The following is a 15,813-nucleotide window of genomic DNA, read 5'->3' as shown; positions in this document are numbered from 1 at the left end:
AAACAGAGTCCCAAAAGTTCCAATGGGATGTGTTTAGACCTGCCATATGACTTTATCTATAGAGAAGAATGTTTTGTCCAAAGACAACGTCCACATAATATTCCACTGTTAGGTCCATCTTCTTGAAGACAGGAAATTCAGAATGTATCATTTGGATGGGTGGGTGAATGAATGAATGAATGAATGAGTGAATGGAAAGACCAGCAGACCATTGTTTATGAGGGAAAGCTTAGGGGAACTTCCTTAGAAATGTGTTGTAACATGTTCTAGATTCTTACATTATGAAGTTCCTTCAAAACTGCTTTTGTGGTAATCATATATCTGTTATACTACCTCCTGTAGAGGTCGTGGAATTCACTTGGAGCATGTTGAGTCCAGAATAGAAAGGACAGAAATATCACCAACTGCCAAACAGTTACCAATGAAATAATTCACCTATAAAAGTGCCAGTTGTGAGATGTGAGATTAAGAATTGATATTTTCAGTCTGCTTATCATTTGTTTGGCATTGCCACTTATGTATTCAGACAATCAATGGAAGTTTGTTCAACTTTTAAAAATTTAATTTGTAGTACAAGAGACAGAAAGTATATTTTGTAAATAAATAAGATCTAGTATATATGTGAGGAAGCTTCCTATAGTTTTCAAAGGGTGTTATCTATGGGAAAAGCTAAATAAAATAAAGGATTAAAATTATTTGTTAAATTTAGGGTTGGGGGATGAATGAAAGAGGTGATGGGGATTGAGGAGTGCACTTGTCATCACGAACACCGGGTGATGTATGGAAGTGTTGAATCACTATATTGTATGCCTGAAGCTAATATTACACTGTGTTAACTATACTGGAATTAAAATAAAAACTTACCAAAATGATTTATTCAATTTAATCAATAAAGCATTTTTGTCCAAATAGTTTGGACACTCTCTAAAGTCACAATGGGCTTGAACAATTTAAACCACTCAAATATACAGATGAATATTAAACCTTTGACAAACTGTACTGTACGATCTAAAATTGTCAATTATAGTTGTCGGTATGAAAGATAGAGAAATTAAGCAAAAAATAGGTGGTATTCATGATCACTTCTGACTAAACTGAGACAGAGACACAGGTGATAAGAAAGTAAAGAATTAACTTGAAAAGACAATAAATACAATAGTAACTTTTTCTCTATATGAATCAACACCTTATGTAATTTTTAATTACATGGTGCGTGGTTTGTAAAAACCATTTTTTATGTCATACTCCTTAACTGTGGTTGAACTTTTTTTTCTTCCTTGCCAGAGCTCAACATTTTGGTGTATTCACATTAGATCTTTTCTTAAGGTGACATTACACATACAGGCAATGTCCTGTATGTATATACACTTCAGAGTCAGGTCGGTGGGGTTTGTTTGTGAATATTGCAAAGGACTATTTTCCTTTGTGGTAAAATTTGTATCACCCTGACAATTCCTCAGTTCTTATAAGTAGTTTAATCTGGGGTGTATAGACCAATTATGAAGTCACATGAGGCACCAAACTTGTACAGTATCCAAATTTGAGTGAATTCAGTTGGCTTGTTGTCAGCAGTCGACATTGGATATCAAGCTTCTGGCAAGAGCCTGCATGAAGTCATCTCTTCCACCTTCACTTGACCTCAGCCCAGGGGCTGTGGAGCTCCGCTGTAACGTCTCATAATACATCAAGACACATCAATGCCATGCCAGCCCTGCCCTCCATCTTTGCTGAGCTTAACTAAATAAGTAAAGAAAGCAAAGTTCAGTGATGAGAAAAAAATGTTTTCACCCCTTTCAGTTGTTTATTAGATTTCCTCCTGAATATGATTTTTATTTGAGGAAGCAAACAACAGGATCTGATCTACAATCCAACACTATATTCAGCATTACAAAAAAAAAAAGTTGTTTTATCGAGGTCAATGGCTTTTATCTTTTTTACATAACAATAATAGAAGGCGAGATTAAAATTATAGTGTATAAAACAAAAATAAATACAAGAGATGTTTTCATGCTATTTCTGCCCTGTTAAGAAATAGATCCTACTAATAAGAAATTTGTGTATTTCAGACAGGTTTAGAAAAAGTGCACCTGCAATAGTACATCTAATAGATACATGTGAAGACTCATTCATTGAAAACTATGTTGTTTGATGTCATTCTAAACACACAATTACAAGAGGAACAGATTTAAGGCTATTAATCTTGATACCAATCTTAACCAAAAGAAGTTGAGATGAATTTAAACTAAGCAGATAAATAAAAGCAAATCCCAAACAAAGAAACCTAACTTTAACACTTTGAATTGGTTTTACAACATGTTTTTTCTCTTGGAGACAATCAGAAATGAATGAATATTTATTGAGAATCTACTTTGTATGTGCAAGTCATTTTGCTAGATGATGAAAGTCAGGTATCATTCATACTTTATATGCCATCTTCTTTGGCTGGAAAAATGAGAGGGCTGAACAAAAGATTCTGGAAACTCAGAAGCTTTTGTCATCATAGAGGTCACTTACTGGTTTGCAAAGTCCAATGGCTTTTCACTGAAAAAACAGGACCCTGCCATAGGTGCTGGGAGGGCTGAGTTTTGGAGAACTTTTCTTCTTCCTTCATTTGGTCTGTCTCAGCATTCTGAAGGTTGTCCAACTCTGGGAGCTCACCAAGTTTCATTTCATCCATTAGGCCTGGAAGTGAAGAACAAACCTGCAAATTCTGTCAAAATTGGTGATGTATAGCTGCTGAGAAATTCAAATTGCTTCAAGTGTGGGAGCCAACAAAGTAATGTCCCACTACAGGATGAGATCACAACAGCATGTGCTCACTCTCTATGTGAGCTGCATTCTAGATGCATGGGGAAGAGCCAAAGTATGAGTTCATTGAAGAAATGATGAAGTGCTTCTTCTTAACCCCCTAGCTGCCAAGAGTTCTACCAGATCCAGCATAGCTATAGATTCCACTGGGTATAACACCACACTACACAAAACCCCAGCAACGATAGACAAGTAACACAGACACATGGAGAGCAAAGTCAAAATATAATTGAGATTGTTGATTGGGCTGGAATTCCCAAGTGCACCATCACCTTAGCAGTCATGGTGGTTAAAGCTGTCCAGGTTTATAAAGTTTTGTTGCTCTCCATGAGTTTAAGAATGTCACAGCCTATCTTTTCATAGCATCTTCCTTGTCTGAGTTGTCTGGAATATGTTTTTTATATGTCATGGCGACAAGCAAGTTTTAGATGAGAAGTAAAACTGAGGTGTTGGTTTATGAGGAGAGTTAAAATTCCCTTGGGGCTTTTTTTTTTTTTTGTAAAATCATTTGGCAAATGTGAAAGCACTGAGCTCAAGGCACTTTGGAGGCCTCCCTTCTCATTGGTCCCAATTCTTTCTAGGTTTCAGGAGACAAACTCTGTGAGGGAGGAATGTATGTCGATGAAGAATTCAAACTGTGTGTGGTCATCAGGAGGAGGTTTTAACAAGGCATAGCCTCACAAAGAAGTGCTCTGGAAAACAAAATGTAGTAAAATATATTTGTGGCTCTTACCTCAGAGCAGGCTTTCACATTTCTAAGAGAGCAGAAGAGAGCCCCTGAGGAATGTTCAGCATGGGCCTGTGATAAAGACGGAGGAGGACCATCAAGGGTAAGGGTGACTGGGACACTGTTTGTGTACCAACAGTGCTATGACCTCAAGGTATCAGGCATCTCCTCTTCCCTTCTTTGTCACATGCTCATCTGCTTCCATGTTTCCTCCCCATATTTAAGTTTGCTGGATAAAACAAAGAATGCCCAGTTTACTTACATATACATAATGAATAATTTCATTATTATGGAAAAATATTTACACATTTTATATATATATATATATATATATATATATATATATATATAGTTTAGCTGGGAATCAAATTTAACTGAGTGTCTTGTGCTTTTGTTTGCTAAACCTGGCAACTCATCTAAATCCCGTCTAGTCCATCCCGTGGTTGCTTAACAGCAGACAGAGAAAAGAACGGTAATTCCTAACAATGGCCAAGGAAAACATCACCAAAAGAATCAGGATGGCTTCGATAACCCTGGCTATTTATAAGCTCAGTTTCACTGATGAAATGGTTGTTTGCCATGTGCCTTTCTGCCCACGCCTCACATTCCTACCCTGGCCTGATGCTCCAACACTAATTCCTGTCCCTTTAAGTTCATGGTTTGAGTAAAGTACTGGATAAAGTGGGAAAACTTCTGGAGAACTGTCCCAAGTGAAGGCCCTAGGTTGTCTGTGGGGGACACTTATCATCAGGGGGAGGGCTGCTAGGTTCAGCCTTCAGAGTTTTGTCTTTATTCTTGTTCCTCAGCAGCATCTTGGGTAAACACCCCTGTTAAATCATCCACTTGGTTTGATTCACTGATTTTTGCATATGAATGCCTTGGATATTAAGTAAAATCTTGAGATACAAATGAAAACATTGCTGTGTTGCTGCTCTCACATATTCACCAGGAAAAAAATGTTTTCAAATATGCATTGCCTTAGATTGGTTTAATGAGAGAACTATAAGAAGAAAGATATTAAGCCTTATGTATTGCTGTGTACTCATTGAGAGAGTGTAAAACTGAAAACTCTTGCACCATAGAATCCACAATTGATTGATGCCAGTCATGGAAATGTGTCAAATTTAACAGCTTTCAAGCACCATCGTACAAATTGCACATATTTTCTTTCCTATGTAAAGATTTAAATTGGCAGTGTATTATATCTGTTTTAGTCTCAGTAAATTATATAAATAATTTACACGATATACAAAATTTCTTTCTAACACATTAAGTGTTACAACACATTTTCATCTCTGCTCCATAGATCATGTATAGAACATAGAATGCACCTAGAATACAAACTGTAAAGCAGATACTGAAACTTAGCACATAACTAGGAAAATAAGAAACATTCCTTTGCAGGTTGGAAGCAATGCATTCCAAGTGGTAAAACCAAAATACCACAAGTCTGCTAATAAATCCACCAATAAACTTTTTAACTATATTCAAAGGGAGACTAATTACATTATAGTGAGTAATGCATATATATGGCTCTTTACTAAGACTTGGAATATATCCCCCCTGAATTTGGGGGGATATATGTCTTTATATCCTTTATGAATGTCTTTAATGTTCAAATACAATCCAACCTAATTATAAGTGATCTTTTAATTTAATGTGAATTTATTCTCTTGTTTTTTGTCAGGCTGTCCCAAATGTACCAGCAATGAATTTTTTTTTTCCCCAGATCTTTCAGATCAAGACTGGCTCTTCTCATTAGACTTCATCCCTACAACTTAAGTTAGACCCTCTTTTACTCACATGTTAATAGAAAAGAGCCAAGTTACACATTTTGTAATTTCTCATGGTATTTTATTTAGAAAAATGCCACAAATCTGCATTGAGCTTATGCTATTTATTGTCTTTTAAGCTTCATCTTCATTTTTAAATTGTTTTAAGGCTCTGCTTAAATGTACTTTAAAATTTTAAATATTTTAGTAAAATTGATAAATATGAATATTTCAGAAAGTTTTTTTTATCTGAAATTAGTTATGTGCCAGAGCTGCCTGAGGATCAGCCATCCAATGCAAATGAGCAATAGAGACATACAGCTGCAAAGGCCAAAAAACTGAGGTAGAAAATAGACAATGACTTAGTCTGATTAGGAAGAGTATTAAGGTCTCGCAGCCACAGAAATGTAGCACGGTGTTTAGTTTTGACTTTTGTTTTGTATTTCTTCTCTCCAAGCCTAAAATAAAGTAGGAATATCAACAATCAGAATTGGGCCTAGGACAAAACTCTTAGAGCAGAGAGGATGCTAATACAAACAAATCGTTGTTTCTCTTAAAGGGAGTACAAGTGGGTAGTTAGAAGTACCTAACCGATAAGGTTTAACAAGAAAAAAAGAACTTTAAAAACTCACTGTTGAGAACTGCTACACTGTGCACTCAGAGGCTAATTTCCACTCTAATTTTTCCGCCAAGGAAATACCTTTGCTTCCTAAAAATGATTGTATTTGAGGATTTTTGTGTGGAAAGCAAAAGTTAGATAAGGTAGAACACAGTCCTAAAAAGGGCTTGGGTGATTTTATTTCTTTAAATTTTTATCTGCTTCATATTTGGTATAATGTAGTTGATATGATACCTTTACCTAAGTTTAGCAAAGTATCCAAAAAGAAATACGCAGAATTCACATCTTGACTCTGCAAACCCAAACCTCTGTTTAAAATAGACCCATAGAATTTAGGGGGGGAGGAGCATGATGGAGGAGGAGTAGGAGACCTAAATTTCATCTGGTCCCTGGAATTCAGCTAGATAGGGATCAAACCATTCTGAACACCTATGAACTCAACAGGAGATCGAAGAATAGAATAGCAGCAACTCTCTGAACAGAAAAGTGACCACTTTCTGGAAGGTCTCTTCTGATATGTTTAGTGTATGTTTTTCTGGGGTCATTGTTACCCTGTCAGCATTTTGTTCTCTCATTCATCTATTTTCCTCTGGACAAAATGACAAGATGGAAAAAATCACCTCAAAAAAAAAAAAAAAAACAGAACAAGAGGCAATACCAACTGCCAGGGACCTAAGCCATATGGACATTAGTAAGATGTCAGAACTAGAGTTCAGAATGACGATTTTAAAGATACTAGCTGGGCTTGAAAAAAGCATGAAAGATATTAGAGAAACCCTCTCTGGAGAAATAAAAGAACAAAAATCTATCCAAGTTGAAATCAAAAAGGCTATTAATGAAAGGCAATCAAAAATGGAGGCTCTAACTGCTAGGATAAATGAGGCAAAAGAGAGAATTAGTGATATAGAAGACCCAATGATGGAAAATAAAGAAGCTGAGAAAAAGAGAGATAAACAACTACTGGATCACGAGGGCAGAATTCGAGAGATAAGTGATACCATAAGATGAAACAATATTAGAATAATTGGGATCCCAGAAGAAGAAGAAAGAGAGAGAGGGGCAGAAGGTATATTGGGGCAAATTATAGCAGAGAACTACCCTAATTTGGGGAAGGAAACAGGCATCAAAATCCAGGAGGCACAGAGAACCCCTCTCAAAATCAATAAAAATAGGTCAACACCCCAACATCTAATAGTAAAACTTACGAGTCTCAGAGACAAAGAGAAAATCCTGAAAGCAGCTCTGGAGAAGAGATATGTAACCTACAATGGTAGAAACATTAGATTGGCAGCAGACCTATCCACAGAGATCTGGTCGGCCAGAAAGGACTGACATGATATATTCAGAGCACTAAATGAGAAAAATATGCAGCTAAGAATATTATATCCAGCTAGGCTGTCATTGAAAATAGGACAGATCAAAAGCTTCCAGGACAAACAAAAACTAAAGGAATTTGCAAACACGAAACCAGCCCTCCAAGAAATATTGAAAGGGGTCCTCTAAGCAAAGAGAGAGCCTAAAAGCAGCATAGACCAGAAAGGAACACAGACAATACACAGTAACAGTTACCTTACAGGCAATACAATGGCACTAAATTCATATCTTTCCATAGTTACCCTGACTGTAAATGGGCTAAATGCCCCAATCAAAAGACACAGGGTATCAAATAGGATAAAAAAAAAAAAAGGCCCATTGTTATGCTGTCTGCAAGAGACTCATTTTAGACCCAAAGACACCTCCAGATTGAAAGTGAGGGGGTGGAAAACCATTTATCATGCTAATGGACACCAAAAGAAAGCTGGGGTGGCAATCTAAATATCAGACATATTAGATTTTAAACCAAAGACTGTAATAAGAGATGAGGAAGAACACGATATCATACTTAAAGGGTCTATCCAACAAGAGGATCTAACAATTGTAAATATCTATGCCCTAACATGGCAGCAGCCAATTATATAAGCCAATTAATAACATAGGCAAAGAAATGTATCAACAACAACACAATACTAGTGGGCGATTTTAACACCCCCTCACTGAAATGGACAAATCATCTAAGCAAAAGATGAACAGGGAAATAAAGGCTTTAAATGACACACTGGACCAGATGTACTTCACAGATATATTCAGAACATTCCATCCCAAAGAAACAGAACACATTCTTCTCTGGTGCCCATGGAACATTCTCCAGAATAGATCACATCCTAGGTCACAAATCAGGTCTCAACCAGTACCAAAAGATTGGGATCATTCCCTGAATATTTTCGGACCACAGTGCTTTGAAACTAGAACTCAATCACAAGAGGAAAGTCAGAAAGAACTCAAATACATGGAGGCTAAAGAGCATCCTACTAAAGAATGAATGGGTCAACCAGGAAATTAAAGAAGAATAAAAAAGATTCATGGAAACAAATGAAAATGAAAACACAACAGTTCAAAATCTTTAGGATGCAGTAAAGGCGGTCTTAAGAGGAGAGTATATAGCAAGACAAGCCTTTCTCAAGAAACAAGAACAGTCTCAAATACACAACCTAACCCTACACTTAAGGAACTGGAGAAAGAACAGCAAATAAAGCCTAAACCCAGCAGGAGAAGAGAAATAATAAAGATCAAAGCAGAAATCAATGAAATAGAAACCAAAAGGACAGTAGAACAGATCAACGAAACTAGGAGCTGGTTCTTTGAAAGAATTAACAAGATTGACAAACCCCTGGCCAGACTTATCAAAAAGAAAAGAGAAAGGACCCAAATAAATAAAATCATGAATGAAAGATGAGCAATCACAACCAACACCAAAGAAATACAAACAATTCTAAGAACATATTATGAGCAACTCTATGCCAGCAAATTAGATAATTTGGAAGAAATGGATGTCTTCAATTTAGGATTGTATTTACTCATTGTTTCTAGGAGTTTGCAATTTACTTTTCTTTGGTGCATTATTGTCTATGTGTTATCACTGGATAATAAGGAATGAATGAGGAAGTCACAAGAAGAGTCACTGCAAAATATGTAATACGTAAGAGGTTTTTCTTACTGTGTTAACTTTTTTTGTAGATAAATAACTAGTCATTAGTTTGGTGGCAGGGAGTTTGTGTACCAAATGCATTTACTTATTTGACAAACCATCAGGATCTGTTTGTTACCAGAGCTGGGCCTCGTGTTTTCTGTTTTTTGGGTTTTTTTTTTAATTGCTGGTGGAAAAAAAAAAAAAGGCCACTAGGTGGCAGTGCCTGTGTTGAAGGGGGTGGGGCAATTGCCACCGTTCTTAACAATACGTGTACCTGAGATGGAGTGGTGAAAAAGGGGCATCAGCTTAATATTCTTCATAGAATGTGCCTTGAATTCATAAACTGAATAATTTGTAGAAAAACAAATAAGCAAAATTTGATTTTGGTGCTGAATTTTACCTAGAGCACTTTTTGGTTCTGATAATGGTTTCTAACTTTCTATACTGTCGAATTTCTGTACATAAGTTTGTAAGGCATATACTCAGTTTTTATACTCAATTTACTATACCAATACTTGGGAATTATAGAACTTTTCCCCCAGAACTCTTCCCATCATTGAAAATGGCTATGTGGCACATGGAATTATGATGTGCTGCATCTGGTTTAGTTAGTAAAAACCTGTTCCAGAATTTATATCTTAAAAAGACCTCATATCCAACACCAGTAAAATAAAAAGGGGATCTTTAAAAGTGATTAAGTACCCCCCCCCCCGTGGTAAGTAGAGGCTTAAAGTGTTGGCTCATTTCACATTTTCCTGTTTTTAGTTTCTCATTTACAACTTCATAAAAATCTTAGATTGAAATTATTCTTAGTAAAAATCTATTGGTTGTCCTATTTGGAAAAATTATTCTAACTTGGAAAGAATAACTTACAACAAGGTTTGAAGTTCACCGAAATATGGAGGTTGGATTCCTACTCAAAAATCTTGTGAAAGGTCTTATTAAGTATGATTAAATTTTGTTTTTTAAAATTAAAAAAAAAAAAAAACCTCCTAGAGATGTATCAACTACCTAAACTGAACCAGGAAGAAATAGAAAACCTGAACAGACCTATAACCACTAAGGAAATTGAAGAAGTAATCAAAAATCTCCCAACAAAAAAAGGCCCAGGGCCAGAGGGCTTCCCAGAGGAATTCTACCAAACATTTAAAGAAGAATTAATACCCATTCTTCTGAAACTGTTCCAAAAAATAGAAATGTAAGGAAAACTTCCAAACTCATTTTATGAGGCCACCATTACCTTGATCCCAAAATCAGACAAAGACCCCATCAAAAAGGAGAATTACAGACCAATATCTTTGATGAACATGGATGCAAAAATTCTCACCAAAATACTAGCCAGTAGGATCCAACAGTACATTAAAAGGATTATTCACCACGACCAAGTGGTATTTATCCCTGGGCTGCAAGGTTGGTTCAACATCCAGAAATCAATCCATGTGATACAATACATTAACAAAAGAAAGAACAAGAATCATATGATCCTCTCAATAGATGCAGAAAAAGCATCTGACAAAGTACAGCATGCTTTCTTGATCAAAACTCTTCAGAGTATAGGGATAGAGGGTACATACTTCAATATCATAAAAGCCATCTATGAAAAACCCACAGCGAATATCATTCTCAATGGGGAAAAACTGAAAGCTTTTGGCCTAAGGTCAGGAACACGGCAGGGATGTTCACTATCACCACTGCTATGCGACATAGTATTAGAAGTTCTAGTCACAGAAATCAGACAACAAAAAGAATTAAAAGGCATCTATTGGCAAAGAAGAAGTCAAACTCTCACTCTTTGCAGATGTTATAAAACTTTATGTTGAAAACTCAAAAGACTCCACTCCAAAACTGCTAGAACTCATACAGGAATTCAGTAAAGTGGCAGGATATAAAACCAATGCACAGAAATCAGTGGCATTCCTATACACCAACAAGACAGAAGAGAGAGAAATTAAGGAGTCGATCCCATTTACAATGGTACCCAAAACCATAAGATACCTAGGAATAAATCTAACTAAAGAGGCAAAGAATCTGTACTCAGAAAACTATAGAATACTCATGAAAGAAATTGAAGAAGACACAAAGAAATGGAAAAACTTTCCATGCTCATGGATTGGAAGAACATATATTGTGAAGATGTCAATGTTACCTAGAGCAATCTACACATTTAATGCAATTCCTATCAAAATACCATCCACTTTTTTCAAAGAAATGGAACAAATAATCCTAAAATTTGTATGGAACTAGAAAAGACCCCGAATAGCTAGCGGAATATTGAAAAAGAAAAGCAAAGCTTGTGGCATCACAATTCTGGACTTCAAGCTCTATTACAAAGCTGTCATCATCAGGACAGTATGGTACTGGCACAAAAACAGACACATAGATCAATGGAACAGAATCGAGAGCCCAGAAATGGACCCTCAACTCTATGGTCACCTCATCTTCGACAAAGCAGGAAAGAATGTCCAATGGAAAAAAGACAGTCTCTTCAACAAACGGTGTTGGGAAAATTGGACAGCCACGTGCAGAAGAATGAAACTGGTCCTTACACCACCCACAAAAATAGACTCAAAATGGTTGAAAGACCTAAATGTGAGACAGGAATCCATCAAAATCCTAAAGGAGAACGCAGGCAGCAACCTCTTCGACCTCAGCTGCAGGCACTTCTTCCTAGAAACATCGTCAAAGGCAAGGGAGGCAAGGGCAAAAATGAACTATTGGGACTTCATCAAGATAAAAAGCTTTTGCACAGCAAAGGAAATAGTCAACAAAACCAAAAGACAATGGATAGAAAGGGAGAAGATATTTGCAAATGACATATCAAATAAAAGCCTAGTATCCAAAATCTAGAAAGAACTTATCAAACTCAACACCCAAAGAACAAATAATCCAATCAAGAAATGGGCAGAAGACATGAACAGACATTTCTCCAAAGAAGACATCCAAATGGCCAATAGACACATGAAAAAATGTTCAACATCACTCGGCATCAGGGAAATACAAATCAAAACCACAATGAGATACCTCCTCACACCAGTCAGAATACTAAAATTAACAAGTCAGGAAATGACAGATGTTGGTGAGGATATGGAAAAAGGGGAACCCTCCTACACTCTTGGTGGGAATGCAAACTGGTGCAGCCCCTCTGGAAAACAGTATGGAGGTTCCTCAAAAAGTTGGAAATAGAGCTATCATATGACCCAGCAATTGTACTACTGGGTATTTACCCCAAAGATACAAATATAGGGATTTGAAGGGATAACGTGCACTCCGATGTTTATAGCAGCAATATCCGCCACATCCAAACTGTGGAAAGAGCCAAGATGTCCATCGACAGCGCATGGATAAAGAAAAAGTGATATATCTATCTATCTATCTATTTATCTATATAGAATGCAATATTATGCAGCCATCAAAAGGAATGCAATCTTGCCATTTGCAACGACATGGATGGAACTGGAGGGTATTATGCTGAGTGAAATAAGTCAATCGGAGAAAGACATGTATCATATGATCTCACTGATAGGAGGAATTCTTAGTCTCAGGAAACAAACTGAGGGTTGCTGGAGTGGTGGGGGGTGGGAGGGATGGGGTGGCTGGGTGATAGACATTGGGGAGGGTGTGTGCTATGGTGAGTGTTGTGAATTGTATAAGACTGTTGAATCACAGACCTGTACCTCTGAAACAAATAATACATGGTATGTTAAAAAAAAAAAAAAGAAGATAGTAGGAAGGGAAAAATGAAGAGGGGGAAATTGGAGGGGGAGACGAACCATGAGAGACTATGGACTCTGAGGAACAAACTGAGGGTTCTTGAGGGGAAGGGGCTGGGGGGATGGGTTAGCCTGGTGATGGGTATTAAAGGGGCACGTACTGAATGGAGCACTGGGTGTTATATGCAAACAATGAATCATGGAACACTACATCAAAAACTAATGATGTAATGTATGGTGATTAACATAGCATAATAAAACAAAATTTAAAAAATGGACCTGTAAAAATAACTCTGCTGATGACTTGTAAATCGCTTACTCCCCATCCTTACCTCTGTGCCTCTCCCAAAGCCCTGTTCTACTTTTTTTCACATACATGTTAGACATCATTATCCCAATTCCAATATTTCTAAAATTAATTTCATGTCTGCTCTTTCGGCTGATTTTTCTGCAATGCTTTCTCTGTATCTCCCTGATGCGTCTGTTCTGCCTCCTGTCTCACTGTAGTGATTCTACAGCAACCTCTCCCTTTCCTGGGCTTCCCTTGCTCATTCTCACTGCGTCACCTTGTTTCCGATACCTATGGGATGTCACTTGAACTATTCCAGTGCCTTCTGCTCCGTCTTCCCAACTACTGTCAGGGATGGAAATATTCCCTTTTGTTATATTAAAGAATCAGCCACATTTCTGTATAATTTAATTGTATGTGCATTTTACAATCATTACCCTTGAAGCTGATAACAGCATACATTCTATTTACAATTATTTTTCAACAAATAACTATTTTGAGTTAGGATTTTTCAAGGTGTGATTTGTGTGGGTTCTAAAAGAGTTTCTTCCACTTGGTAGGCTTGGCATGCCCTATTTCTGTTCACCCAATTTTATTTAAAACCAACCTAAACACCACCACACCAACAAAATATCTTTCTAATACAAGATATTAAAGAACATTATCTCTAATAAGAATAAATATTATTTATGAAGAGTCCCCATATTCATAAATACGATAGGAAGAAAGTGAGAAGAGATCATCTATTTTTTTAAAAAATAATTCATTAATCTTATCGAAGGCTGAACACATTTTAAATAATAAGCAAGAGCCTCAAAGACTTTGACATAAAAAATACAAAGACCAATAAAACAGGAGAAATTATTAAATTTCTACTGACTGATAAAGGTTTTCTACAGGACAAAGAGTTGAAGAAAAGAGATATTAGTGCTAACATGCACTAAAATACAGGGTAGATTGACAATTTGGGATGAATATTGATTAGAGAGAAATATGCTATTGTTGGAATCAGTGCAGTTTCTGTTCCAAGATCTGAATTAAAATTGAGGAATGACTAGTTGTATTTTAAACTTTTCACTTCAAAGACTGTTCATAGAATGGAAGAATTGGACAGGTCAATAATTTACAGGACATATGTAGTTAATGAAAGGGTTTCTGGTCTCATTTAAAGAAGTTCCAATAATCTGTCCTTCTGCATATAGGAATTTCTTATTCTCATCCATAATGGGTATAAGGCCAGTTAACATTTAACTGGCACATGATTGCAAAGCACTTTGCAAATATAAAATATTATGTAAGTGCCATAGAATCCATTACTTCATACTCAATCTTCAAACAACAATTAATGAACGATGCAGTATTATAGAATAGCCTTACTAATGGAAATTTAACTTCCCTATAGCGTTAGAAGATTTCAGGACATTACATAATTGTTTAAAGTCAAATTGAATTTTAATTCATACATTATTTATACTATTGGGCTGTCTGGTTTTAAATAGATACATATATAACATCTTATATATATAATTATATATGAATGCATATATAAAATCTTCCATTTCCTGCATGAAGTGATAATTTTCATTTTCAGATTCATGTATTTGTTGCCTCATGACAAAGCATTTTTCAAGCACCCTCACTATGTTGAACATTATGTATAATTTGCAATGGACTCCGCCTTTTCAAATCTGGTGATGCTAAATAACCCTTATTTGAGGAACCTTCATTTTTTTTTTTTAAAGTCAGGATTTTGGGGAAATGGTTAAAGAAAAGAAGCTGGGTGCATTCTTCTTGTGGAAAAAGTCCTAGGAAGGTTTTGAACTTAAAGAATGACGTGGCATGCCCTGGGGCTCTAACATGCAGACCAGGCAGGGGTTACTGTTACCTCACCTGCAAACTGATTGGATCAACCAGTATTTTCACATTGGACAGAGGAGATTAGTCTCAACAGCTACACTGTTTTCAATGTTTGGGGCTTTCAGGATACTTCCGTTTTTAAGAAAAAAATGAGGGAAAGTAGAAACTAAGAACCCCAGAGATTTTATCAGTTCTCAGAACTGCCAATTTTGTGCAGGCAGATGAGGTCAAGGTGAATTTCAAGAAAGAATATCTTGAGGCATGCTGCCCTTTGAGTACACTGAAGAGATTTTAAGAAGTGTGGGTCTCATCATTTACAAAAAGTTGTGTCCAAAATGTCTAAGAAAAAAATTTGATCAACTATCTCCTACAACTTTTGGTATTTTTTTATGTTAAATAGATATTTATATACTTTTAAAGATGGTAATTTTGTTAAAATTTAATTGGCTTTGAATTGAATCTCAATTTAGGAAGATTTTCATAATATCTTTAGGTCACTATTCCAGAACTTTCTAGAAGAAGAAATGAAAGCATTTTGTTCAACAAAGCCCTGAATATTTCTGCAGCATACCACCTAAGTGCTTGTGAGGTAATTTACTCATTCATCTGCTTTTTATTCATTCTAAAGACATTATGACTTGCTACTATGTGCTGGCCATTGTGTAAGAAAGTGAATATGATAGGGTTGTGTTAGGAAGTTCACAGTGGAGATCAGAAAATAAACAATTATCATACAATTGGACAGCTGGTGGGATAGGTTTATGTACAATGAGGGGTCTCTAATAGTCTGAAAGGTCAAGACAAGTTACTCTGAATTAAGTGAGTTTCGGTTTCCATGAGTAAGGCAGGAAAGGATATTCCTGGTAGAATGGATAGGAACACCAAGTCTCAAGCAGGAGACAAGATTATAGGGCACACAAAACTTGTGATCAGAATATAGGAGATATATGAAAGAGTGGCAGAAAATATTGCTATAGAGAAAGAAATAGAGATAAGATCAAGAAGGCACTTGTATGTAATGCTA

The 15,813-nt window shown here is 36.2% G+C and overlaps 1 long non-coding RNA gene across 3 annotated transcripts in view; it reads right to left on the bottom strand.

Annotated features, from left to right (window-relative positions):
• Positions 1 to 1,809: 1,809 nt before the first annotated feature.
• The window catches only part of LOC113925099, a 108,433-nt gene continuing 94,429 nt past the window's right edge, over positions 1,810 to 15,813 (bottom strand). For all 3 annotated transcript variants that reach the window (XR_003520910.2, XR_003520912.2, XR_003520911.2), the window contains one exon: positions 1,810 to 2,682. This is a non-coding gene — a long non-coding RNA (uncharacterized LOC113925099). The remainder of the gene's footprint in view (positions 2,683 to 15,813) is intronic.

Source organism: Zalophus californianus, chromosome 2 (genome assembly GCF_009762305.2).
Source record: "Zalophus californianus isolate mZalCal1 chromosome 2, mZalCal1.pri.v2, whole genome shotgun sequence".
Lineage (NCBI taxonomy): Eukaryota > Metazoa > Chordata > Mammalia > Carnivora > Otariidae > Zalophus > Zalophus californianus.
This window is presented reverse-complemented; position numbering and strand designations above follow the sequence as displayed.